The 24,795-nt window shown below is 39.1% G+C and overlaps 1 protein-coding gene across 18 annotated transcripts in view; it reads left to right on the top strand.

The window, feature by feature from the left end:
• ADGRL2 (adhesion G protein-coupled receptor L2) overlaps window positions 1-24,795 on the top strand; it is a 204,673-nt gene that overhangs the window by 34,392 nt on the left and 145,486 nt on the right. For 5 of the 18 annotated variants that reach the window (XM_071436426.1, XM_071436415.1, XM_071436425.1 and 2 more), the window contains exon 1: window positions 13,645-14,463. The exons of 1 other annotated variant lie outside the window; for it this stretch is intronic. The gene's annotated coding sequence lies outside the window, so the exon portion shown is untranslated. Of the gene's footprint in view, window positions 1-12,861; window positions 13,009-13,640; window positions 14,464-24,795 lie in introns of those variants that run through there. 12 more of the 18 variants (XM_071436430.1, XM_071436429.1, XM_071436427.1 and 9 more) reach the window with 6 other exon arrangements.

The raw sequence follows: 24,795 nt of genomic DNA, 5'->3' as shown, positions 1-24,795 counted from the left end.
CAGTTTGCCCTGTCAGTCAGCAGTTTTCTTTATAGTTGTAAAACAAAAAGCATTTTTTAAATATTCTATTGAAAAAGAATCTGAGTGTGAGTTACCAGTGGCTGAGCATAGTTTTCATTTGTGCAATGCTTTTTATTCATCACCTGAGTTCTGTGGGTTGTGGTGAAGTAATGTTTTCCAGCAGAAGGGAAAGAATTACAGGAGAAATTTGAATCAGTGCAGAATAAGGCCAATTAAGATAAAGTAATTGGTCAAAGTCTGATTTCTTTGTTTTACTTACCATCCACTCAGAGCAGGGCTCATTGATCTTAGTGAGGTTACTTCCTTTACAAACTGCAGGGCTGAGAATGTAGGGCTTCCCTCAATCATCTGTAACAGTACAACCCCGTAATTCCAACAAGGTGTGAAAAAGGCTTCCAACAAAGTAGGGAAGATATTTTAAAGTGGGACAAAAAAATGTAGGTTGAATTGAGAATATGGAGATTTTCCATCAAATTCATAGGATTTGTACAAAGAAGTAGAATTTGATCCTTACTAATACAATACAAAGCCTTGGAATTTATTCATTGTTAAACTTCTGTGCTTTAGCCAATTCTTTTTTAAAGAGTCCCTTTTCCAATGGGAGTCACAGAGCCCTGTGTTAAGGTAAACATTAGCAACTCTGTCCACAGGCAAACCTAAATAATACTCAAGAAACTAAATCCAAGACATTAGTGATAAAAATACTTAGCATGTATTTGTTTCCTGGGAGCCTACATGGAAATTGAATTCCGCTGAGCTGCACTCACACAGAACAGAATTCAATTAAAAAAAAATCCACCTGAATTCCATGCTGTGAAAAGCCCTTGCAAATTTATTTTAGGAACTTCGGGTGTGGAGCCTGGACACAGTTTTATTTTATTTTTTAATGGAATCAGCCTTAATGTCTAAGGTTATTCTTTACTTGCCTCTGCTGAACAGTTTTCACATATAAGCCAACGGAGGACAACTAGTTATTAAAGAAGTCAGCAGGTGTCCTGTGCGCTGAAACATATTAAATAAAGAACTCAACGGGATCATGTTGACTGTGAGCTCCACAAAGAAATTAAATAATGAAGACAGCAGCTCTTCAACGAAGCCAGGTTTTCATAAGTATAAAAGTCTTATCTCAAGGTTTAAAGTTCTCCTACATGTTTTTACTGGAATTTCTATTCTGGAATTTTCTGAAAATGGGCAGTCTATAGATTTGAGACACTAAAGCTTTCTGACCAGAATCTTGTGCAATAGAGAGAGATTGGAGTGGCAGGAACTGAATAGTCCAAATCTGCTCTTCTCTTCATACTTCCATTGTTCAACAAAAAAGCCATTGCAAAATGGCCCTGTTATCATTCTCAAGTTTGTTCAAGTGTCTTACCCATGTCAATATTAATATGAAACACTCCTGCAAAATACAAAAAAAAAAACAAAACAAGAAGGGGTCCATTGTATTTTTAGTTAATATTTTTTCAATGTATGAAGTCTTCCAGCCACAGAAACATTTAAAATACAGTCCCGTTTTTAATTTAAATATCTTTTTGCATAAGATAACTTTAAACCTTATTAGAAAGGTTAAGAACTAATATAAACACAATTTTGAACTTCCTATTTAGTCTGAGTTGTTGAGTAATTGCACCAGACAACTGTTTTTGGAGTGTCTTTAATATAAGGAATTACACGATTTATTGGGTGTTAATGTATTAAAAATTCTGTCATGCAGTAATTGTTTGAAGAAAATTGACAATTAAGAAACCTAACTAAGTTTCTTTTTGAAGAAAAATTAAACTTAATTTAATTCTCTTTGGAAAAATAGAAGTTGACTTCAATAGAAGTAGGTCTGGGCAACTCAGAGTTGATTGGAAAATAAATTATCCTAAGTGCATCCAGACTCACCGAGCATCTTTTAGAAACAGAGTGTTCATAATGAACCCAAGTCTTCTGACAGCTTAATATGACTTTAAAATAACTAATATGAAAAAATATTGCAAAACCTTTGTTGACCAGGTGTTTTCCCTTTTTATCAATAAAATATATTCCTGTAATGGCCATCCCATGCTCTGTCATTAAAATGTGAGTTTTCCTTTCAGGTGCTTTGTCTCAGTCATATGGAATTCTCATCTGCAGTTTTTACCTCCAGCCTCCCAAGTTAATCACTCAGGGCTTCTTGACGAACAGTTTGCTGCAAATGCAATTCCACAATCTGGGCCTCAGTGAGTTAGTGTGAATTTATCAAAGCAATTAAAAACTTCTCCAAAACTCCCCACTAATTTTAATACAGGATTACACATTTTCCTATATTTGTGATTTCTAAGTTAATGTTGTTGTTGAGAAAAAGTATATTTGCAGGGCTGTGGATATGGTCTTGGTTCAGCAGAAGTTTGCTGACCTAGACCTGTGTGTTTGCAGAAGAGGGGCCTCAGCTTATGTTAAGTTATGGGTGAAAAGTACAAAGTTCTGATGGCCTGATGCCATTCATTCCTACCAATAATTTATTCCATATCCATACTCATTTTTTCAGGAAGGAAACAAACAATTCTCCAATACTAATTCTTCCCTAGACACAAAGTTGAATTAATTAAAGTGTTTGCCAATCTCTTGTAGTCAGGCTGATGCCTCATGTGTGGGTACTTGGTTAACAGAAAAATTTCCCAGAAAGTTCAGAGGAAACCACATTTGTCCACTTACATGCACTTCAGCCTCAATGTATGATGAAAAATATTTTCCCTACCATCCTTTCATTCCAGTTACCATCGCCAGATCCCCCAGAAAAAATATCCATAGCAATCCTTATGTTTCCTTAAATGAGATATGTGCACATGAGTCTGCCTGGGTCAGGAATGGTACCAGAGCTCCATGAGAGCAGGCCAGGGCCCAGTGAGGATCCCCTGTAAGGGGCCATGTGCTGCAGGGCCAGGGGGCACTGCTGGGCCCCATGGCTGAGCCTGGAGCAGCAGCCGGGCTGGGCACTCCCAGTGCCTAATGCTGCAATCCCACATCTGACACAGAGCAGGGCTGTGGGAGCTTACCCTGGGAGATCCCTTGAGTGATGGCAATCCCTAAGCGTGTTGGAAGAGTGAGTGACCAAATAAATTGAATTCATTCAATCACTTTCAAGACATGTCATCCTTCTGTAGCATTTTGATCCCGTGCTTGAGTAAATGTATGATTAAATTTTTATTAAAAGGCAATGCTCCTGTTTTAATGATGGTTAATTATATATAATTAAAATGAAAGGATTAATAATATTAAACATTTCATCAGAAGTAAAGATAAATATAAATACATATATTGTAGTATGATTTAATATAAGTGTATAGTATTGAGCCTATATTATCTTCAATGCAGTATGTAAAATAGAAAATTAAAAAAATAATACATGAAATAATAATATATTCCAGGTACTATGTAAAATAAATGTCTGGTTTATTACTTCTACCGTCATAAAATCCATTTGATTTTTGGAGTGCAATATGCAAAGAATAGTTGAAGTAGTTGTAAAAATTCTTTTAAAAAGTCCCTATTAAATAGATGCATACACTTCCTTACTATGTCACCTTTCCCTGTGAAAAGTTAATTACAATGGTAAATGACCTACATTTTTGACCACAGAGTCATAGATTACAATGTGGAAATACCTCATTTCTAGCTAACATTGAATCCATACATCTTTAGAGGCCTAGCTTCTGATTTTCAGAGTCTTTGAAACAGACCTTAAATATTCATACACAGGGTGTTTTTCCTGCATTGCTTATATCTGACAGATCTAATCTCATTTTGACTCTTTTAAAAACCTTCAGTGTTTAGTGTCACAACAACACAACTTGGTCTCTACCCATAGATACACCTTGTTTTAAACAATAATATTCATTCCAGTTGTGACTTCTGCCATTAGATACAGTGAATCTGTAAAAAAAAAAACTCTCCAGATGTAAAATGCTGTGAATACACAGAAACTCTGTTCTGTAAAATGCTGTGCCTTTACATAGTGTAATAAGCTGAGAAATGTGTTAGCTTTTTAAATAATTCCTTTAAACTGCATAGTTTTAAATCACAGAGATGTTTTGGATTCTGCAAACTAGAAGGAACTAGCATTTTTCTAACAAGATCTTAAGGCCCTCAAGAATTTTAAGGATTTTTTATAAACCTCAGTATGCATTTTTTTAGCTAGATTTTGGCACTGTTTCATTGTAACTCCAGTACAACTCAATCGGTTTATTTTATAATTAAAAGCAAGGAAATAGTAACAAAAATACATAATGTATGGTACTCGTGTTTATAATAGAAACATCCATAAAGAAAGAAACATGTTCTAATTCTTCTCATTACCCCAAAGGGAATTGCATCTTTAATCACACAAAGCACAACAGCTTTCTAATTTTGTTTAAAGTGTTTCAATACTTACAAAAACCAGATCAGGTTATTGTAAATCTAGAGCAAATTAGAATCATTGGCCTCTGCTCAGCTGTATTCAAGAATACTATGTAAATCATAAATTTAATGGCATACTGAGACACACATCTGTTTCTATTTTGTAGAAGTTAATAATCTAACTTCAGAGTATTTAAACATTACTTTCATTAACTGGAAAATTGTGAAAAATAGAGACTGCTGTTAAGTCATGTGTTGCAGCATTTTGCTCAGGGAAATATAAAAACTGCAAGTCTGTACAGTAAAGCCTAAGTTTCTAAGAGATGTGCCATTGTCTGTTTTGTGACCTTGCAGCTCCTCTGTTTACCAGGGAAAACTTACACAAACAGAGCTGCATTGCTGAGTAGAATCTGCACCTGCAGTAGGTTCCAGTTTGTATTTTTAGTAGCAAATGCCTTTCACAACAAGGAATAGTTGGTGCCTGAATTCCCTAAACTTATATAGATAATGACCTAATGTCTTTTACTATAGTTAGCATTCTAAATCCAGGTAAATAACCTGCAGATCAATATACATATCACAACTGATTTTATTTTTGATGTTAGAACTGATAAAAATGCTGCACTGAATAAATCAATTCCCAGTACAGAGTTATTTTTATAAAACTTACTTTTTGGTCTAGTGTGTACTCTGTCATATAAGTTGTTTCATAATAAAGTTCTTATTGAAAATTTTAATGGTTTATTAATGTCTTACACTGTATCACAAATGAGGCATCATGCACAATATATTTAATTTGAAAAGAACCAGTTGTGTGTGATTTGTTGGAGAGACACATCAGTATTTTCAACTTTTTTTTTGTTGTTGTAAAGACAATAGTTTTATGTATAAAAGTTATGTCTCAAATGTAATTTCTAACAGATTTTTTTCTCTTCAAATAACCTGTTTATTAGAAGACACCCAATCTTTGGGAAGTCAGATGCCACTTATGTGCTGTTTCTCTTGTGCTAAAATTACCTGTGGTAGTAGATACTTTGCATTAGAGCTTAGGGTGCATAAAGCTGAATGGGATTTATGTAAATAACGTATGAATATGTATCCCACCTTTTACCAGTGCTAATTTCAATGAACTGTATTTGAGAGGGAATTATATTAATATATACAACTGATAGGAAATTTGCACATTAATTTTACTGTCAACAAAAATTCTGATGAAAGCAAATTAAACTGACATAGCCATATAGAGAAGCAACAGGAAGAGAAAACCGAAAGGCAAAACATGGTGCAATGCAAATTTGTGGTTTATTCTTGAGTAATATTCAGTGCTTGCATATGCAGAAATTCTGCCATTCCTGTGTAAATACATACAGGGTTATCACTTTGCTTTCCAACACTGTCATAAAAATTTAAGTGTCATAATGATATATTAAAAGGTACTATGATCTTCCAGATATAATACAAAAAGATAATATTTTGGTGCTGAGTAGTCAACAAACAGCAGCCTGTGCTCACAGTGAGGTGAAGAATAGCATCTTAAATAATGATTGAATACATTTTATTTTTTATAATTAGCAGTAGTACTAAGCAGTCAGTCGATGTTCCTCAAAACAGGAGCATGGTACTAATGTCATTCTTAGACTGCAGTGTTTTTAGGAAGGCGTAGCCATACCTTCAATCAGATTCAAGTCTATTTGTCAAAAACATTGAGGTCTGTCAAAAGTAAATGATCATTTAATTAAGGAAAAAAAAGGTGGAATATCTTTGATCCCTATACTTAGTGATATTAATTCGCTGTGCTGCAGGTGTTTGTAATATATAACAAATCATTACCCAAGCAGAGGCTTTTACAGGCGGTTTCAGTGAAGGAAAATGACTGTTCTTTACGGCTGCCAGAGTTACACCTGGCAATGTAACACAAGCACAACAAAATGTGAACTAGAAGATGTAAGCCTGGGAACAAATCTGGGTCTCCCTCTCCGTGCTCTGCTGGTGTCAGCTGAGATGGATTGCAAAGCAGTGCCGCTGTACGGAGTCAGTGGGGAGGGGAGGGAGACTGAATTTGCTGCTGTGTCTGGGCTCTCTGACCAGTGATCCATGATGCATCTCTGGTATCTGCTCCAGAGGGAGCCAATCACATAACTTTCACCATTTCAATGGCAATCAGTAACAAGAGGAAAAAATATAATCTTATTAAAAAATATCAGGTACCAAGTCCTTGTGTTAAACCACACAACAAAATCAAAGCAAGTATATCCAATCAACTGAGGTTAAAGCACTTCCAGACTGGCATGAGGAACTGATGGGTAGAACCAGGTAACTGTATGTAAAGCACAACTAAAAACTGCCTTGATCAAATCTACCAATAGAAAATTCTAAATTAAAAATTGAACATTTGCTCTAACAGAATAACACATATTGAGACATGGGGAAAACAGCAAAAGGGAGCTGAAATATGCAAGTTTGGAAGCAAGTATGTCTCTCATGCCCCATCTTTTGGTAAGGGAAACTTGAAAGTTGCAATCATGAGGTGAGGAAGTCCCAGTGGGAGGTTCTTTTCTGTTCATGATTGATTGTGAGCACCCTGTCCTTTCCTGTTCATAACCTCTTACCGTATCTCTCAACTTGATTATTATGACTATAGACCAGGTTTTCGTGTAGGCAATATATAGAATTTCTGCAACTTGACTCCTAAAGAGAAACATGGAAAGAATTTAAGCCATTAAGTTTAAAGACTACTCTGCTTAAATGCTGCCTACCTGAGGAAGATGTCTATGCTCAACAGGCGCTTCCATGTTTTTTATATCAAATTTTCCTGCAGCTGTAATACTCATCAGGCCAAATACTGCTTCAGTCAAGATAAACCAGACTAAAGAGCTCTGCACTTATATTATTGCTAAGGTTCTGTGTAAGACAAAGCTGGGCAGTTAAAGGTGACAGTCAAACTCTAAGAGCATCTGATACCCATGAATGCAGTTAGTCTGCCATAAACCCAGCAGCAGTCATCCCTTTCTTTTAAAGGCGTAGCTTTATTCTACAGCTAGCATTTAGAGACTTGTCCAGTGTATGAAACAGGGTCAGTTCTCTCCTCTGCTTGAAGGGTTTCAAATGCACACTTCTCACTGGCTAAACAATTCTCTAACCCACAGCCTGACTGGAGATGGAAATATTCTCCACTTGTCCTGTTGGAGCCTAGCACCAGGCAGTAAATGATTCATGATTCACTGTACTAGAAAGTGAGAACACCAGAGGGAACATGACTCTGTAGCTTAATGATTTGGGCAATCAACCAAAATGGGGAGACCTCAGTTCTGGTTGGTGGTCCAAGAATTTGATGTCTTTTTTCCCATAACTTCTCAAGACTGTAAATTTAACCTTACCCCTAATGTAGGCACCTAAATCTTTATGGGTTTGTAAAGCTGTTCACATCTCCTCAAATGAGAGGTCTGTTCCATCAAGAATATGGATTTTAACAGTGCAGATTAAGCGAGGTGTTTGGCTAAGAAGAGAAAAGCCTTCATGGATTCATATTTGCAAATGCAATGGTTTGCCATTGAATTCTTTGTTTATCTTTTTTGCATTACCTTTCATTTTGTGATACAGAAGCAACAGAAGAGTGGCCAGAAACCTAGGTAATATGATACTTAAAAGCACTGTGTAATAAATGTAAATTAGAGATTGGAATCCAGAGGCAATTGGAATTTGATAAAGCAAATTATTGCTATTCTTTTATATTGACCAGGAAGGTTGCAAGAGGTAAGGGGAGATGATGAGAATATGCTGAGACCACCACACATGCCAGTCTGAGTCATGGGGTACTTCTCTCACTCAAATTACAGAGACTGAGCAAAGTCATAGCAAATTGTACAATATAGTTGTGTAAAGGGGAGGAGGAGAAGGCGCTCCCTGTCTGTCAGGCAAAACTGTATTTATTTTAAATAGAAAAATCTATGTAATTTCTTAGTATTCTCTTGGGCTTCTGTCCTTAAAACAAATAAAACAAAACATATTTTGGCTGCCCAGATGCAGAACGCGTGCCTATACAGATATAGCAGTTGGAGAAAAGGGAACCTAGAATGTGCAAACCTATTTGGAGAATTGGGATCTCATGACATATCTCCTTCCCCAAAAGCTCAGCGCTGCAGTTCCTTTCCTGTATGATCATTTAAGCTCCAGTGCTGAGCTTTTCATATGAAAACAGGGAATTGCATTCATTTCTTTTTTAAGTGTGTCCTGCTACATTACTCCTAACAGCTCAATCTTGAAAACTCCTTGGCCTTTGTAAATGCCTGCAGCATGAAACTGTAAACTTTTCTCCACCAACATACATCCAAAATACCTGAATTCCAAAGGAATGTATTTCTTCAGTAACACTGAGCTCCACTGCTCCCCCAAATTTACCTCAGAGACTGGAGAGGTAACTGAAAAATATGGCATTAAAAACTGCATCTAAATACACTGGCAAAAATCATATTGATCTCTTCTAATTTATTAATGTGAGACAAAAATTAAGTTTCAAAATATGAGTTAATATGGCATACACATGCTTTTGTTTCATAGCTGCATTTTCTCTGAACAAGGTTGTTTCTAATATTACTTAATTAAACAAAATTAAATTAATTTCTAAGAAACAAGAGAAAACAGCTTTGTTGAATAAAATGATCTTCATTTTCTTGAAGCTATTTAAATTAAAAACATGCGTCTCTACAGTTGGAAAAAAACCATCCATGGTTAAAATGTTTGAAGCCCATCAATCTCTTTAACCACACAGCTAATGTGTTCCTTCTGTTTTCTTTGAATGAAATCACCATGAGTGGTTAGATGTTGATTTAACATAAAGCAAGTGGAAATGGGTGTTTCCTTAGTCATGTGTAGAATTTATTTTTAAAAACAATTAGCAAGTGTTATGAATAAGTCAATGATTTTGTCATTTCGTAAATAATGATATAGATTATGAGTCATTAAAATTGATTACTGAAGTAAACTATGCAAAATGCAAATTCGTATTACATTTATTTGTTAGAAACAGCTGCAGAATTCTCTTATTTTATTGATGGGTTTCATTTTTTTTCCCCAAGTGACACTAAAATCAATTACTTAGTTTAAAACACCGGTAATTGTCAAGATATATTTCCAAACTTTTAAGGCAATACATTGGATATTTCCTATTATGGGTTGCATCATTCACAGTTTATTTATATGAATTTGCCTGCAAAATTAATTGGGGACTTTCCTAAATAAAACAAGCAAAATTTTCTCTTTTCTGTTTTATGTTAAAATGGTAAAATCATTTAATGGTTTGTTACTTTTCCATGGGAAAGAAAATGAAGTCTTTACATCATAGCAATTAAACTGTGTCTTTATACCAGTGCACCAATTTTAGCTGATAATAATGCATACCCATATTTACTACCTCTTCTGTCAGTCTTTGCCAACATTACATCTAATTACAGGTTCATTGATACGTTATTCACAGGAGTACAGACAGATAAGAGGAAATGTCAGTCGCTAGTATTTAAAGTTCAGTCATAAAACTCCAGTAATAAAAAAATAGGCTGCATAAAATCTGTGTAAACCATTACTCATGGGGGAACTGACACTTAGGGCAATACAAAATATTATTTATCAAGGTACTGAAACATTTTAAATTAACCTTTTTAAGAATAGGCAGATGTAAAATGCAATTCTATGACCAAAAAAAAAAGAAGCTAAAGCAGCCTATAAGATCATATTACAGACATCATGATTTAGCCAATTTTTGCCACAAGTTAAATCATCTTTTTCAGATGCATCTCTTTCAAGTACACAGCTGACAGTTCAATCTTTTCCAGTTGTTACTGTCCTGCACATGGTCCCTGGAAATGCTAATTGATGCACAATTGTTGTGATTATTTTAAAAATTGCTATAGATCTGCTTTTTAATTTTTCAAGGACATCATCCAGCAGATTAATGAAAGTAACTGGAGAGCAATACACACAAAATATACACCTTAACATGAAATATTACAAATTTAACATTAGTCAAAGAGTGGGGATAAAATATCACAAAATATTTGGATAAGAATTTCACATTTCTTCTGGTGTTTTCGAGCTAGATATTTTGCACTGTTGCAGCAAAGCAAGATTTTAAGGAAAATCTACTTGTCTCTACTTGTCTGTATGGAATAGGATTAATATTTATAGGAATATGTCAAAAAGCAAATAGTAGGAAGCCATAATGGTGGAAAATTGATTTGTTATAATTCCTTCTTACATATTAATATTCAAATCTGGCTATAATTGTGGCTGAGTAAAAACTAAAGGATCAGATTTACGTATGCTGTGAGTACATGTGTGTACAATTTTTCTTGTAAAGAAACATATGCTGATTCATGTGAAGTGAAATTAATAATTTGAATAATAGTATTATACTTGCCAAAACAATATACACCTCTGCCAGGTATTCTTATATCCTAATGCAGTTTTAATGAGAATTAATAGAAACATGTGTTTTTGAAACAAATGCTAAAAGGTCTCTGCATTTTTAGCAATTGTTTAAAACTCAGTTTTACAGCAGCCATTGTAAAAGAGTTGTAAAACTCCATCGCTGCATGTAGAAAGAAATATGATTCCAGAAGTTTTTGATGAAAAGAGGGAAAATGAACTTCAGTCCTACATTTGAATCCACATAGGTGAATTCACTTTGACTTCTGCAAATATTAGCACAAAGCCTAGTTCTGCAGTTCTTTTCAATCTTTCTGTAGGCAGAAAAAAAATTAGAGAACCCAACAGAGTTTTTTTTGTTGCAAAAAGGAGAACTTCTCTCTCTCATGTCCTCTCAAAGGAAAACCATCAACCCTAGATAATTCTTGTATTATCGACAGTTTTCTGGCTAAATCCTGTTCTCATCAACTAAGCAAAAGTCTGTTAGCTCAGGGGTATCACTGCTTATCTGCAATTACATGAAAGAACGAAAAGAAAGAACGAAAAGAAAGAAAGAAAGAAAGAAAGAAAGAAAGAAAGAAAGAAAGAAAGAAAGAAAGAAAGAAAGAAAGAGAAAGAAAGAAAGAAAAAGAAAGAGAAAGAAGGACTTGTTAATGATAAGATTTAAAACTTTGGTAAAGTCATAGCAAGTCAATATGTATATCTTTATAGTTCTATGACCCTCCTTTTAAGCATGTTTCTGTAACAGATGCATCCAGTCCTTTCAATGAAAATTAGCTTCTAATAAAATACATTTATAATGTATAATTTAATTCCACTAGAAATGCATAAGGGGTTATTTAGGGTTTATTCAGGTGTTTATAAGGATAGCAAGAAAGGGCAATTGGCTATATTAGGAGTACACCAAGAACTTAATAGAGACTCTGCCCTTTTGCTATAAGTTGCTCTCACAGAAACCCATACTTTAACTATATATAGTCGGTACAAAACTGTTACATAGACAGATGATCTGTCCTTCCATTCTGTTTGAGGCATTTTGCAGATTTAACCCAGTTGAAATTGGTCTTAGGAAGGTGCACTGCTCACTGTGGCAGAACTCCTACTTTGGCCCTAAAAGCTTGAGGTTGTTCTTCCACTCCCCAGTCCCCCGGACAGACGCCCTGAACTGAGGAAGGTCAGCATGGCTATGGCATGTCCATATTTCAATGACTTCTAGATATTCACCCCCAAACTGCTGCTAGCATTGTTGAAAGTTTAATGTGGTTTTGAAGAGCCCTGGACCAGCTCTGTGGTTCTTAGTACTCCATATTGCAAGGTCTTTGAGATCCAGTCTCCTTTTATCATGTCATGTTTTTCTTAATTAATGCTACAATTTCTAAACACTAATTGCACAGGTATGCAGAGACATCAAAATGATTAAGTAAAAAAAAAAAATCATTACCATTAACGAAAGTAATGATCCTGATTGTAGGTGTTGTACTCGGGATTGTCAATGTGCTTTGGACCTAAAACAGTTGATCAAGCCCCAAGTGGTCCGGCCTAGCACATGCTATTTCGTGAGTAGAGGCAGTTGAGAAGATTTCATTTCAGTGCTGCAGCGAGGGAGGGGATGGCTAAAATCCCCAAACAAAGGGAGGGGGGCAGTTATCAGGTCAAGTCTGAGCTGCTTTGACCGCGGCTGTCGCTCCCTCTGGTCAGCGCAGCCCCGGGCGGGCGCGGAGCGTGGGACGCACGCACGGCACTCGCCCCCCGCTGGCACCGGCCCTCGCTAATGCCCAGCTGCTTCTCCCTGACCTTGAGAGCTGGGAACTGCCCATGTTGCACATCCCCAAAGGTCAGAGCGGATTCTCTCAGTGTTTTGCATCCATACAGACGAGAAACACAACCCTACAATACCAGACCTGGTTTCTAAGAGCAGATTTTTGGGAAAACGCAACAACGCTACTAGACTGCGTTTTGCATCCGAGCACACCAGTGAGTCAACTGAGTATCCTTTAAATCGTTTCCAAGTGCTGTTTACCCTGCCCTGACATGTTTTCCCTAACGCATCGCTGTGCCTCGGCGCGCCGTCCCTGCCGGGCAGAAGCCGGGCCATGTCAGTGCGAAGGGAACAAGGAAAGGACCAGCGGAGCCGTGAAGGCGCTGCGGTGCCGGGACTCCCGGTCTTCCCGCCCTGCCTGCCCTCTCTCGCTGCTCGCCCAGCCGGTGAACGATTTTTGGGTGATGCCGGGGAAGGGGAGGCGGGGAACAGGCGCTGCGGTGCGGAGAGCCGGCCCGGCGCGGCGAGCCCAGCCGGCCGGGCAGCTCCGCTCGGGCCCTCGCACCAGGCGGGGTGCGCGGCATCGCTGCGCGGTCGGGCACGGGCACGAAGGTGCGGCGGGGACGCCTCCGGCCGGCCGGCCTGCGCGCCTGCAGCCGCCGCGGAGGCAGAGCGAGCGGGTGGCGGCAGGCCCGAGGCCCCAGGCCCGGCCAGCGCCGGGGCCGAGGCGCCGGGCAGGGGCGCCCAGCGGCTCCGCGGCGGCCGCGAGCGGCTCCGCGGTCGTGCGCGCCCCTCGGCATCGCGGCGGCGGCGCGGGCAGCGGCAGCGCGCAGCCGGTCTGCGCGGCCTCCGGTGCCGGGCGGCCGCTATTTAGCCTTCAGCCCCCCATCCCCCGCCTCAAATGAATGAAGGGCGGGAGGGGGACTGAAAAAAACACAGGAAGGGGGAGATTTTTGTCCTTCGCCGATGCCGCTCTACGTGATAATATGTTTATATGATTAGCTGAGCCCAGGGGTGGGAGCGCAGGGAGAAGGGGTGGAGATTGGAGGGGGAGGAGGCTGGAGGTGACTCCAGTTCAGAGCCGGCAGAGTCCGTGTCAGGACTTGGCGCTCTCCAGCCGCAGACGGAGCGGTGCACGAGCACGGAGAGGCTGCCATACATTCATTGGGATTTTTTTTTTTTTTGGTGTGTATGTATTGCGTTTTTCCCATTACCGCGCGCGTTACTTGCTCAGCGCCCGATCTCCAGTCGTTGGCGGGGCAGCAGCACAGGGAGGAAGAGCAGAAAATCTGAGGAGGGGCCGGCCCCGCACTCCGCCAGAGGCCAGAATGTCATCCCGGGAGATGTGAATCCGGTCGGTGAGAGCGACAGAGACACGGAGGAGGGGGTCCATTGTAACATTCGAGTTGTTCTCCGCTGCCCCAGCTGCTGGCATCGCCTCCTGATCGCTTCACAGAAGAGACTCCCGAGGCTGGGCACACACACTGCACTGCGCCCGTCCTCCTCTCCATTTCGGCTTTTTTAATTTTTTTTTTTTTTTTACTGAATTTATTTCTTGTGTGCGTGCGTGCGGGAGCCTGGCTGCATCGCGCTTTTGCTGCGGAGCGGAGTGTGGGGAACTGCAGGAAAATGTTGACTTAGACCCAGAAGAGCCTCCCGGCCGGCTGCGTGGAGAAGAAGCCGCCCCTGCTCTGCGCTGCCCCAGCCCTCCGAGCCGCAGCGCCGGCTGCCGCCCGCTCCCGCCCCAGCCCACCGCCCGCCCGCCCGCTCCCGCGCCGCCGCCGGGGCCCCGGGACTAACTCCGCCGCGATCTCCCGCAGCCCCGCGCTCGGCGGGCTGACCCGGACCGCGGGTCCCGCCGGGGACACAGACCCCGGCCCGCCTTCGGCTCCCAGACATAGGTAAGCGGAGCCCCGCGCTGCAGCCGAGCCGCGCGTTCCTGCCGGCGCGTTCCTGCTCCCTGACTCCTGGATGTTCCCCCGCCGAGCCGCCGGCAGGGATGCACTTACTTTAGGCTCTGCCTCCCCTGCCGCTGCCGGCGGCGGAGCGCTGTGCCCCTCGGTGGTGAGCCCGCTGCTCCGCACGGCCGCGCTCCGCCCGCGCGGAACGGCCGCGCTCCGCCGCCGCCCCCCCGCGCCCTGCGGAGGGACCTGCGGCAGCCGCGGCCGCCCCGCCCGCCGCCGCGGCCGCCCCGCCGAGCGCGGGGGCTGCGGGCCGGGGCCGCCCGCACAGCAGGCCCGGGGCTCCGCCGCGCGCCCCGCGCAGCGCGCAAAGTTGCACCCGTTCGCTAAATAATTACCTGTTGCGGGTGTATCTGTGTAACTCTGCCGAGCGCCCGGCTCCCAGCCCGTGCGGGGTGGGGGGTGCCAGTGGGAAGAGGAATAAATTACCCTTTGTCGGCTGTGGGGTGAGAACAACTTTTTGTTTTTTCTTTTTTTTTTTTTTTCTTTTTATTTCTATTTATTTTCACATGTAGAAATCTGGGGCCATCTGGAGACAGAAAACAGCGTGTCATGAGGCACCGTTGCTGTGTCTGGCTCTAAAAATAACATCTTGTTGTTAGTCTGCGCCGGCCCTGCTGGGATTTGAGCGCGGTTTGTCAGAAAGTAAAGAGCTCTGCTGGTGCTCAGGTGTGTTTTCTTTGCCCAGAAATGCCCCTGTGCGCGACGGAAGGAATCCTGCGGAACAAATGTTCTGCTGTTTGGCTTCCTCAGACGCCCCGGCTCCCTCCTTTTGTTGCTTGCCACGAAAAGAGGTGCCATTTCGCATCATTCTGCAGAAATTGTTTGAATTAATGCAAGTGTGAATTCTTACCGTTTGAAGGAGGGTATTAGCATATCAAAGGTTTCTTAGCTCCGGCTCAATTGAGAAAACTTCAGCTTGTCTTCCATTTGCTTCCAAGAAGAGGCCCAAAGGGCAGTGGGAATTGTAAAGGGGTAAAATGGGGAGGTGGATTTGGGTTATGTTTCTGAACTTTTGCTGTTTTGCAATTATGCGAGTGAAAAACAAGGTCCCTCCGCTGCAGAGCCCTTGCAAGCGCTCGGACAATTACACTCTATTGATTAATGGTTTGTTCCGAGCAAAAAAAGTGACCTTTTATGACAGGCACTGTGGCGTGGTTTCTGATTCCTCCTCTCTGGGAGGGGGATTTAGAAAGTGCTTTCTCCCGCGCTCTTGCTCTGGTATGGCCTAAACGTTACTGCGTGCAGGGATGAATGGGGAAGACCTTCTAATTACTTCAGAAAACAAATGAAATCTCGTAATAAAAGACCTCTTGGTTCCAGGCCTTTGAAACAAATATGCTTCCTTCCTTAATGGGTGGGTAAGCTGGGATAATAGATATTTTTATGGAGAGTTTTAAAAGAAGTTTTTATCACCACCAGCCATATGCTTCTATTTCCTTTTCATTCTAGAAAAAGTGAAAATGAGTAATTCTTGTAATCTCATTTAATCAGTGATACTGTGTTTACAAAGATAACCTAATTTGTGGTTAGTATTACCCTATAATAAATAATTCTCAACCAGCTATGGCAGGAGTGCTGTTTTGGTGGCTGTGTAGAACATTTATCGCATTGCAAGTTCTTTTACGAGACTACATATTCATAGTTTTTTATTCTTTTGTTAGTATTTTCTTGAGTTTGAAAGGGGATGTGGCCTGGCCTACCCTTTTATTACCTTTGCAAATCAATATTCATAATCCAGCAACCCAAAAGCCAAGCAAAATCCAGTTATCCATCAATAAGTTGGGACCTTTTCCAGGGACCAGATGTTTCTTGGTAACTGTATTCTGGTTTATATCTCTGGCAAAAAAGAACTTCCTACATTTTCCTTGCCTATTGCTTCTTTCCAGACCTTTTACTTGAATGATACAGATACTAAAACAGGTATTTTGTGTTTTTAAAAAGTTGGGTTAAGTCATTGATATGTAACATTTGGTCTGTTGTTTGGGTGGGTTTGTTTGTTTTAGATTTTTCTTTCTTCTGATTCACCATTTGGGGAGTGTTTCTTTTACTGCCATGAAACTGATGTGTCTTTAGAGTAGGATATTCAATTTCAGGCTTCAATTTCCTTTCATGTAATGAAGGAACTGAGTATATATGGTATGTCTTGGTGAAAAACACTGCAGTTGATCAAGTATTCTGCTGTTCTTCGATGGACACGGCTATTTGGGCATTTTGTAAATAGATGTATTTAGTGGTCCTAAAATTAGATAATTACTTTCAGGTAATTTCCAGCAGTTTATTTACCTAATGTCTTCAGCTGTCTGAAGTAGTACCTTTTGGTGGTGTAAAAGGAACATATTGATGTAATTGCCATTATCACACTTAAGTTGCTGTTAACTAGTCTGCTTTGAATGCAGAGGGCTATAAAGAAAGCGCATTATCCTTTCAGCTATTAGGGATAATCTAAAAATTGTCTTGGAAATGTTGTACTTTGGTTTATGTGACGGCAACCCCAAATTCGACAAATCTCTGAAGGTAAAAAAGTAGTAAAAAGAAGATTTTCAGCATTCAGATGACAAAATTGGACCACTTAGAGAAAAATTAATGTGCTGCAGCAGCACTTCAGCTGCCATTTTCAATCACTGTGGGTTACTATGTGTTGGCAACAGTAAAAAAGCATAGACGTTCAGATAGCTCAGGGAGCTGGTGGTTGGGGGAATCAGGATGTTGAATCATGTGGGGTAGAACAAACCAATTACTTCAGGTTTTGACTTGAGAATTTCCAGTAAACATTTTTTTTCCTGGCTTTTGGCTCCCCTGCTCATTAATAGACCAACATCAAAGCAGGCAACCAAACTTCCAAATGTTATAAAAACTAATGTAAAGATACAGATCTCACATGTAGTCTTGCAAGTCTTAATTTAAAACAAGCAGTCGGAGTTTTTATTGCTGCAATTTTCACAATCAGCAGAGACATTAACACCAGGCTTCTGGGTGTTTCCCTTCTTAAAATGAGCAAGAGGAAAGCTTTAAAAAAACCAAAGTGTGCTTAGTTAGTTCTTATTTGATCACTTCAGAAGCTTTCTCAATGTTTTATTTATCTCTTACCACTTTGAATGTGTAAAGTCAGGAAAGGGGGTTTCTCAGGAATCCCAGTCTCTAGTAAGGGAAGCACCTTATTAAAGTTTAAATAAGCAAGGTAGTATAGTCTTAGGAGTTTGTAGTCTTTATGGTTAATAGTATGTAATAATATGGTTGGTTTTATTCTGGAAATGTGATATGTAGACGTGGCATTTTGATGAATAGATATTTTTTTAAATCGGAATAGTTGTGATAAAGAAAATTTCCTGTAGTTTTGAATTACAGCTTTTTTTAAGTCCGTAATTTTCACTTAAAGGTTTTGGAGAGAGAAATCTCTAGTTAGGCAAAATATTTATCAAAGTTTTATTTGAAATACATTTATAGATAGCGTGTCATAAATTCATGTAAATTGTAATAACCATACAGTAGAAAGCATTGTTTGACATCTAGAGAGCACAGAAACACAATCATAAATTTTTACTGAAATTTAGATTTAAATTTTATGTATTTCCAAGCCCTTGCTCATCCTCTGTCCACCCAAAATGTTGACATACCTGTAAGAAAATACTGTTACCTTGTACTATGGCTCCTGCTGGGGATTGTGCCATGCCTAATATTAATGACAAATAACCTACCAGTAACACTTTATATCAAAAAATGCTCTGTGATTCCTCTGCATTTCCACTAAGGAATATCTGTGGATGGCTGATTATACAGGAACTGGAAGCAGCAAATAGTGATTTTTACCTCTTCAGCTGCAAGTGCAGAAGTTAAACTACGTGTGGTGTGTAGTGGGAGCCATATCCATGCACAGGTAGACAGGCAGTCACTTATGAACCATGACAGTTCAGAGCACAGGCCAGTGAAATTTGTACTCAGTCCTATTACTTGGAGATGTCATATTAAACAGACCCTTTCAAAGCATTTTTTAGGATTGATGTTTATGATGTACAAAAGTGATTTGAAATTGTGAGAAATTTGCCTCCTTAAGTATTTTTGTGCAGCTTTTAAACTTAAAAGCTGTCTATTATTTCTAAAAACACCCTCTGAAACAAGTAAAAAATTTTAACCATCATGATTGTAATTGAATGTCAAGAAAAATGGAAAGACAACAACCTTTTAAGGCCATTCTCAATACTGTTAACATTATCGTGTTTAATATTTAAATAGTTTTCGAAGATAGCTGCATTTTGTTTCCAACAGTTTTTTAAAATAAAAGTAGCAGATGGTTCTGGAATACTGGTAACTTATATATACCTGGTGTAGAAAATACTTCTGGTCTTTATTTAGCAAATGTGATTCCTTTTAACATTCTTCATTTAAAAGGTGGAGGATGACAGACAGGCTTAAAGCCCTCTTCAGCTGGTAATTTTCTAGGAGTTCCTGTTTCTTTCAGCCTGTAATATACAAGATGTGTTTCTACAGCATGGACTGGGAAGATTGTGTCGCTTAATATCAGCAATTTCGCTACAGAAATACACTTGCTTAGGGAGTGCTGCGATCTGACAGCATTCTCTAGATGCAAACTGATAGTTAACTAGAAATTGATTCCAAAGGGAGGAAGGAAAAAAGTCTTCAAATTCAGAATCATAGCACCTCCAAATTATGGATTGTTACATTAAATGGAGCATTTTATGGGTTTTAGAAGAATATGTAATATGCATATGCCATGAATTCATTCTTTCTGATTTTCATGAGGTACTCTAATGATTCAACCAACTCTAGCTTGCCATTTACCCAAATTATTTAGAAATGCAGGATAGTAAAAAGCATTGCAGCCTGACTGAAGCAAGCACAATGCTCAACACGTGCAGGTAGAGCGCACTCTCTAGCAAAATGCTGTTGATTGTTACTCTGGTGCAAAGCAAGCTTAAATATAGTTTGCTTAATTACAACAAAAATGCTTTTTTATGAGTAAAATAGTCCATGTTTGGGGAATGTTTTGTGTGTTGTCTGCTAAGTAAAATCCCATCACACTTGTATACGTTTGTTCAATTATCAGAGCAGCTAAGAGGAGGAAAAGAAATCAATTTACCCTGAAAAGCACCAGAAATAAGATTACCTTGGCTAGTAGGAACTTGCCAGCATTGTCTAAATTGCTTAATATTATCAAATGTTGCCATTTTTCATGTTCAATAAGAAGGATATTGACTATTCTACATGTCCAGGTCTGCTGTTTGTCTATTTCTTTAGAAGATATAAGCATTTCTTATATTTATTCCTACAATAGCAGCTACAGATAAATCGGAGGATCTAACAATAACTTTATAGAATAGATGGAATAATACCATTCACTGGAGAAATAATATTTACTTGAGATAAGTGATAACAACTAGTTTTTTCACTTGTTGTTCTCGTAACAGACAAATGTAAATACCTTAGCAGACATTTCAGAGTGAAAGGCGAGAGATAAAATGTAATTACTTTTCAGGGTGGCTCTGATGATGCCCATGTTCTTGTCTGTAACAAAAAAAAAAAATCTTTGCTTATCACCTCAGAATATGAAGGCCATTGTTACTTCTCAATATAAAAATATTTTCTGATTTCTAATGTTGACCTCAGTATTCATCTTTAACTCTTCTGTGTAAGCTGGAATCCTTATAACCATGAATTCTAGTTGCTGTTATCCAACGGAGCATTTAATAGAGCACCTAATGGACTCTGCTCCTGTATTTTTCTTGAATGCATAGCATCTTGCTTCATTCAGTTACCAAAACTAACTTTGCTACAAGGACAGGCAACACGACAAGTTAGAATCAATGGACCATTTGTAGGTCACAAAGTCAGTTTACTGGAATTTCAGAGGAAACTGGTTGAAAAGAGAGGACAAATGTCACTTTGAATAGAGATGTTTAAATCAGACTTCTGCCTTAGGGTAAAATTTAGGTCTGTTGTAGCCTAGATGTAATGTCTCCCTCTACAGAGCACAGCATTAATCATGGCTTGACAAGTGATCATGGGCTGAGAGAAATAGGGCCTGTCTTGGTTGTGTGGTTATTTTTTTTTCTAATCTTAATCTCTTAGGAGCACATTTTAAACACTAACATTTACACAAAAAGATTTAAGTATCAATGTCTGTGTTTCAGTAGTGAGAGTAGCTAGCTTCGGAGAAAATCTAGTTAGAGTTAATAAGAAGCTACTTGTGTTTCTTACGTAGATTCAGTATCAGGAATATTTTCCTTTTAACATAATGCAGGGCTTTTTTGTTTTAAGAGATTTATTTTATGCCATTTCCTCATACAAATATGGTAGAGTCTCGGTCTCCCTGTTTTGTTCCTTGGTTTACTAAATAACTCTAAATCTTCTTTCTTTACCATTGTTTTACAATGTGTTTATCACCCAAGAAAGATACTTCCTTTTACAAAACAGGCAATCTAGGGAAAAGGGGGAGCAGTTTTTCTAAAATGTAACACAGATGAGTGGTTTTTTTACTATGTTTATATGTTAATGATGTGTTACTTTATGGCAATGGGCTACAAAACTGGAATGAAATAACGTGAATGAAGAGTGCTATTTAAGATCCCGAGTTCTGATACCGTACAAATTGTGTTTAATAGTTAAATAAGGGATGTCTTGATTCATAGATAGGTGTGGGAGTGCTTATACATTTTATGGTAAAGAAGAGAATTTTCCCATTTCTCGGGCTTTTTTGCTGCTTCCTGTGGTGGGGGCAGTGTGGGAGCATCCAAGCACTGGGTGTGCACCAGTGCTAGAGAGGTGCAGCTCCTTCACGGAGGGTTACATTTGTGTCAGCAACTGTTGGAAAAATAGATAATATCAGTAAAGTAGCAGCAAAACAATTTATCACTGGAGAATGATGCTTTAAAAATTAGAGCACTTCTGTCTATCCAGTTGCCTGTGGATGTGATAAAATCCCCAATCTCTCGTTCAGGTTGAGCTGCTGCTTTCCTTTGTGCCCTCTGTTGGTGTTTTCCCATCAGTCGACACCTCACACCGATTACTGCTCTGAATCCAGATGACAGAATAATAACGCCGATTACTGCTAAAAGTTGTTTCTGGCAGCTGGGGAGGGGATGACCGACCTTGTTCCTGACTATCAGACTTGCTCTGCTGTTGATGGGCTCGGGTGTGCACAGGGAAGAGAGCCTTACTGTGAAATCAGTGCTGCAGTGGTGGAGAGCGATCACATGCCAGAAGGAGACTTTAATTCACTTTTCTATGCATTCTCTGTAATTTTTTACAGCATTGCAGTCTATGCCGGGGTGAGCAGTGTTCAGAAACAATTCCCTCTCAGTAGGCAGTGTTGCTTTTAAATAAAGTGACATTTTAAGAAAATATCTCTGAGAACAATTTCTGCTGTTGACTCTGCATTTCTCTGGCAAATTCCCGATGCCTGTGTTGATGGTAGGCAGAATTCTTTTCATCTGATCCAGGCATCCTTTCATTAGACTATTACACTATTTTTAGACTGTTTCAATGTGAAGTGACCAATTTGGAAAAACCTGCTTTCCCAGAATGAATAATGATTGAATCTTCTTTTTGAACAAAATGAGTGTTCTACAGAAGACTAATTCATAACTATTGTGTTGGCAGTGTCTCCAGCAGCTTTTATATGCTTTAGTCTAATAAGTATTTCTTAAATGCAGTCTGTCAATTGGTGAGGGTGGTTCTTGTGTAAGTCAGTATGAAGTGCTTAGAGGAGAGAAAGTGCCTAAGCAGTGGTGGATTCCTGGTTGAGCTTCTGTGCCAGGAACACGGGTGTAGGCTGAGAGTTGTTTTGAAGAGAGAGGGGAGGTGCAGGCTGACATAATCTGAAATTGAAAAGAAATCCTTTTGCCCTTCAGGCAGTAATCTTACCCATGCTTGAATAGAGCGTCATCTCTCCAAAAAGTTGATGGCTTTTTTTCCCCCCGCTTTCTTTATTTCTTCATTTGAGCAGGTGTATAATAGTATCTCATAGTAACTGGCTGATCCAACTGTTAAAAGATATTCCAACAGCAAAGAAGAGCTCTATTTGCAGCAGTCTCATCCTCTTGAACTGAACACCCAAAATTTGTCTTATGTTTATCCTATGTAATGGTGAAATATCAGTACTGAAATGGCTGTGTCCTACTGAAATAGGAGTACTTTTCTCCTCTTTTTTTTTCTTTTTTTTCTTTTTTTAAGATGATATTAAAAGCTTGAAGGGCTGTATTTTGGAGTTTATTTTCCCAGTGAAAATTAAAGTTGACACAGGGCATGTGTGACTTTATGCCCAATGTGTATGCATTCATTTTATGAACGTTCTTCACCAGTCTAAGGGCTCACTTGCAGAAAGTGAGATTTTGCTCTGCAAGAGAAACAAAACCACAGGCATACATTTGTTCTCGCTGTGTGAGAGGAGAAATTAATGTTGCCTGATGGCTTCCCAGTTTTTTGGGTGTGTGCTAAAGGTTAGATAGGATGAAGGCTTAATTATGATGTACTTAATATTTATAGCTTCATTCACTGAAGCTTTGTCCCATTTGCATTGAAGGGATTTTTATCTGGAAAGCTCATCCCATTACGGCAAACAAACTTGAGACATTTGAAGGTAAGGATAATGTCTTTTGGGACAAAAGCAGTTTACTCCCAGTTGGATGAAAACTACATTGTTACTTCATGATTTGATTTCAATTGATAGGGATTTTTTAAAAATATATATAATTTAATTTTCAAGATAACTTACCATTCAGTTCCATTGCATTTTAAACTTTGGTGGAGTGCATGTGTAATTGTATCCAAAAGTGACATTGGGTTTTTCCTTCTAGCAGTAAATAGAATGAAGGAATGCTGCTGCTTGGTTGGTTTTCAGTTAGACAAATGCATCAGATAGGATGAACTTGTTTTACTCTTAGGGGTGGTCTTTCTTCTTTGTTTAGCTCTGGATAAACAGAGCCATTTTTAAATTTCTTTTTTTTTTTCCTCTTTTTTCTCTTCTATTTTTTTCTGCATGGAACGCATTTAGATGACTTTGGAAAAAGAAATTTGTGTGACTTGATATAGGAAAAACTAAAGCTTAATGTTTAACTTTTCTGAGGAGACAAGAAGAGATACAGAGCTGGGAAAAAAGCAGAGAATGTTTCCTGTGTTACCTCCTTATGCTGGATAACATCGCAGAAGGATTTCTGGGAGAGTTTCTTTAAAATGATGCCTGATTATTTGGTTTCCTATGCCGGCTGTCGCCCACATTTTTCACATATTTTTGCTCATTCTTATTATTACCTGCAGAGGGAGCTTGTATATGAGATAATCAGAGTAATCAAGGCATTCAGGGCTGAATTGTTTCCAGTAAGAACAATTTCATTTCACTGTGCCTTTTCTCTTATGCAGAGCAGAAAGATTCTGCAAGACAGCTTTTAAAAAGGCTGTCCATCAGTAATAGCAAATTGCAGTGGGCAAATATTTTAAAATATCAATAAGCACAAGCCAACTTAAAAAAAAATACTTAATATTTCAAAGAAGTGCCTATTAACCAGAAGTTTAAAAAACACTTCTTGCCGGTCGAGGTGCGAGAGGACGGTTTTGGTGTTCTGTATGACAAGAAGCAGATTTTTGCTGCATAAACTGTCTTCTCAGATTCTAAAAATGTCATGTCAGCATCAGAGAGACAGCAGAGTGCTTTCAGGTCTTCGACACATCTCATGCAGAATAGTAGCCAAAAAGCAGGAGGTAAGTATTTCCTATTTACCCAAGCAGTGTTATGGAACATAATCAAGGTGACTGCAGATGAAAGGCTAACTCTTAATTTTGTTTTTTTTTTTTACTATTTAAAATATATAGAAGTGAATGAGTTTCATCCAAACTGAGGAATTGATACAGTCAGGTTGTAAAGCAGGCAAACAGTTGTAAGGATTTCTGTCTTAAGTTTAAATAAATGCTGACAACAAAGAGCAAGGAATGTCTTAACCTAAGTTTATTTGTATATTGTAACTTAAAATCTAGCTTGAAGAATCAGAAATTTGTACTTTAAGTAGTAATTTTTCTTTAATTTAGCACAAGGAAAAAAATCATCCGGTGTATTGCAGTCTTCATAATTTGTATTTTAGTAATCTGGATAATGAAGTTGTGTGATCCTTCAAAAAGTTAAGACTTCAAAGAAAAAAATAATATATAATACAGTTTCGCTTGCTGAGCAAGAAGCATAATAGATGGTACTTAGATTTATTCTGTACTTGTCTCTGGAAAAATGGTGGCAATCATTTTACTTTAAAATATTTCAGTAAACTT

Source organism: Agelaius tricolor, unplaced genomic scaffold (genome assembly GCF_023055355.1).
Source record: "Agelaius tricolor isolate 1412-34295 unplaced genomic scaffold, bAgeTri1.0.p SCAF_11, whole genome shotgun sequence".
Taxonomy (NCBI): domain Eukaryota; kingdom Metazoa; phylum Chordata; class Aves; order Passeriformes; family Icteridae; genus Agelaius; species Agelaius tricolor.
The sequence above is the reverse complement of the archived record's forward strand: the minus strand, read 5'-3'. Positions and strand labels throughout refer to the sequence as shown.